The sequence below is a fragment of the Myotis davidii genome, unplaced genomic scaffold (genome assembly GCF_000327345.1).
Source record: "Myotis davidii unplaced genomic scaffold, ASM32734v1 scaffold390, whole genome shotgun sequence".
Classification (NCBI taxonomy): domain Eukaryota; kingdom Metazoa; phylum Chordata; class Mammalia; order Chiroptera; family Vespertilionidae; genus Myotis; species Myotis davidii.
This window is the reverse complement of record NW_006282748.1, coordinates 1,276,108-1,279,780: the sequence shown is the minus strand read 5'-3', so window position 1 is coordinate 1,279,780 and position 3,673 is coordinate 1,276,108. Positions and strand designations below refer to the sequence as shown.

Sequence of the window (3,673 nt, the reverse complement as noted above, 5' to 3'; positions counted from 1 at the left end):
TGAAAACACTTCAGTAATTTCCCGCTGCTCTTGGGCTAATGAAGGCCTACAAAACTCCATGCAGCCTTAACTCTGCAGCTGCATCTCCTAAGCTTCCTCGCTCCCTTGCCCCTGAGAGCCATGCTCCCCCTCTGAACTCAGCACGCGTCGTCCCTTCAACCCCAAATTATTTTTTACTTATATTGCCCCGTTTAATTCTTAGTATAAACCTAAGAGGTAAGTATTGTTGTAATCCCTGTTACCTTCCTAAATAGAAAGAGTGCTTGGAAAATGGGAAAGTTAGGTACTCAAAACACAGGCAGAGGGAGGCAGGGTTTCTCCCCAAAAGATAGTCCAGGGAAAGCCTGTGTGATGTTGGAAAATGTGGTCCCTGGGGCATTGTGGGGAAGTGAATTTTGGATGGGAGTCCAGGCCAACCTCTTCCTTTATATGAATGACAACTAACAATGCCTGCAATCCCTGTAATCCAGGTAGAAGAATGCAAGATAAGTTTATATGTTGACCCATATAATTAATCGACAAGAGCAAAAGAGGGGCTCATAAATTAAGTGGAAAATTAATTTGTTTCTTCTTTGTCAGTCAAGTTTAGCCTCATGGAAGGCAGAGACCAATTGCGGCCGCCTGAAAAACTGAGAGCTGATGCCAGTTTGATTTAGCTCAGGAGGCTGAAATTTTATGCCCTGAAGGCTGGTGTGATGGAATAGACCTTCTCATTGCTCACAATATTATGAAAAAAACATTAAAGCAACAATTTTTATTACTTGCCCTGGAGCCAGAGCTTTAAAATGTACTTTCTTCTCCCCCTACCCTCCCTAACCCACTTAGCTTTTAAAAATAAACAACCCATTCATGTGCTGGCTATCGCCAGATTATTAGTCCTTTCTCCTTATTCCTGAGCCCTGTTTTGTTAATGCAGCAAAGAAGTTGGGCTGGTGTGCGTCCAGATCTCTGGAATTTTTCTTTAGTTATTTTGTTAAGCACATATTAACTGTTGGTAACCGTTTCTTGAGTGTGTGCTATGTGCCAGGGAAGGTGAATGAGATGCTGAATTTAACTAGGAAAGGAAAGTGACCCATCCACACATAATTGCACCACGGGTGACGTAGAAGCAGTTGCCACTCGTTCTCCTAGGAAAGAGGTCAGGGTAGAACCGAGGAAGACTTCTCTGAGTGGATGGATTTTGAAGCCTAAAAACGAAGGGAAGGGAGAGGGGTGTTCCAAGCAGAGAGAGATTCCTGGGCGAGGAAAAGGAGGCGCGTGTGAGCATGGCACGCCCAGGATGAGGCGACCTCAGGAGAGGTCTTGTGAGGTTGGGGCCAGAGAACGAAGGCCCTTGAATGCTACACTATTTAGATTTTATGACAGCCTCTATCATAATTTTTTTATGAGTTTCTTTAAGCTGAATTTTTAAGCAGATGATGCTACATGAATTTTCTTTAGGAAATAGCTCCATGAATGATGTTTCAGAGGGAAAGGCAAGGACGCCTGAAGAACATGAGAATGCTGTTGCTGTCGTCCACGTGAAATAGGGTAAAGGTCTAAACTAGCGTGGGTTTGAGAGATACTCCGAAAAGAGAGAGGGTCAGGTTTAATGACTAGCTGGATATGGGAAGTAAGGTTGACAGTAATTCCGAGATGTTGGAATTACTTGACCAGGGGAATGGAGATGCCATTGATCAGAATAATGGATATAAGATGGGGAAGAGGTCTGGGGAGAAAGACAGTGCGTAGAGGTCACTGTGGAACATTCAGGAAGATCCCCAGGATACAGCTTTGACGGTAGCTGTACTATGACATCATACAGTTGAGAACTGCCAAAGGTTATGACAGGTCCTCAGTCTAAAAAGACACATCAACTCCATAAGCCACTTAAAAAGAAGGAAAAACACACACACATCAGACTCAGCTAATGACCATGACATCATATTTAAGGTAAGTTCCTTAGAACTCTAGTTGTTATGCAAGTTCCAGTGAAGGAAAAGGGCTGGGCACTTAAAACAATGAGGCGTTAGTAAAAGCCACCAAGAGAAAGCGAAACAGAGCAACACAGGTAGGAGTAGTTGAAAGGAACAAAGAAGAGCAAATGACAGGAGCCTAGCAGAAAGGGTGGATGGGTAAGGACACAGGTAGAGGCGGCTTTGGAGTACAGAGGAGAAACTTGAGCTGGCTCTTCCAAAGAGCTGTTACTTCTTTACTGTAAAAATACCACGAGCTTTAATTTCTCATCCTATTCAACCTGTCAGGAAGAGACAGATAGGAGATTGTTCAGAGGCACTGGGCAAGGGGTTTGATGTTATTTTGCAGAGAAAGTGCCGGGAGACTTTGAACTAAGGGAAGAATAACAAAGGTAGAGTGAGATAAAATGAAAAGGAGAATGATTGGGAGGAATTTTCAGAACACTTAATGGATTCTCTGACAAATAGCTGCTAACAAAGAAGGTAGATTGATGCAGTGTTCTCGGAGTATTGTGGCGTTAGACTTGCTTGGTAAGAGAGAATTTATTAGTGGAGCACCTTATACTTTAAAATATTTTAAAAATTTGGTTGTTACATGAGCCTTCGGAAGCAGGTGCATTCAGACACTATTATCTTTCTTTCTTTCTTTCTTTTTTTTTTTTTTTGTAGAAACAAAAATCTGGGTGTTTAGGAGGCTGAGTTTGTTTCAGATGCTATGGCTGGCAAGACGTTCAACCCTCGGTTCTATTCATTGTACCAGGGCCTTTTACAGTGTGTCCCTTCCACCTCCCACCATGCCACATTATGTAAAATTAAAGCAGATGATTTGAGGACCAACAAAGCCAAGATCTGTGGTGAGGGGCGGTGATGGAAAAGATACTTAGCACTGACTGTTACATGCAGTAGGGATGGTCATGAAATGTATATCGAGAATATCTGTGGAATGACACCTTCAATATGGTAGAAATCTACAATATGAAACAGTCTTATGATTAACTCTGCTCTGAGGCAGATATCCCCTTTATAAAGTGAACTTAATCACCCATATATTGTTGGAGAAATTCAGATTTTCACATATGGGTTTTGCCTAAAGCAAAGAGATTCAGATTTTCATATATGGGTTTTGCCTAAAGCAAGATACCTCTGCAGTAAGCTATACCTATACTGATTATATTACATGTGAAGACTTTTATTTTTTATGTTCACCTGAGGATATGCTTTTAATGATTTTTGCACATTATGTAAAATTAAAGCAGATGATTTGAGGACCAACAAAGCCAAGATCTGTGGTGAGGGGCGGTGATGGAAAAGATACTTAGCACTGACTGTTACATGCAGTAGGGATGGTCATGAAATGTATATCGAGAATATCTGTGGAATGACACCTTCAATATGGTAGAAATCTACAATATGAAACAGTCTTATGATTAACTCTGCTCTGAGGCAGATATCCCCTTTATAAAGTGAACTTAATCACCCATATATTGTTGGAGAAATTCAGATTTTCACATATGGGTTTTGCCTAAAGCAAGATACCTCTGCAGTAAGCTATACCTATACTGATTATAGTGATTTTTGGAGAGTGGATGGGAGAGGGAGAGAGAGAGAGAGAGAGAGAGAGAGAGAGAGAGAGAGAATGAATTGATGTGTGAGAGAAACATCTATCCATTGCATATCAAACTGTAACCTACATATGTGCAGTATGTGCAGTGACCAGA

General features: G+C 41.5%; 1 long non-coding RNA gene across 1 annotated transcript in view; it reads left to right on the top strand.

Annotated features, from left to right (window-relative positions):
* LOC107182374 overlaps window positions 1-867 on the top strand; it is a 1,758-nt gene extending 891 nt beyond the window's left edge. Inside the window, exon 2 of the long non-coding RNA XR_001513099.1 lies at window positions 580-867. This is a non-coding gene — a long non-coding RNA (uncharacterized LOC107182374). The remainder of the gene's footprint in view (window positions 1-579) is intronic.
* Window positions 868-3,673: the final 2,806 nt, after the last annotated feature.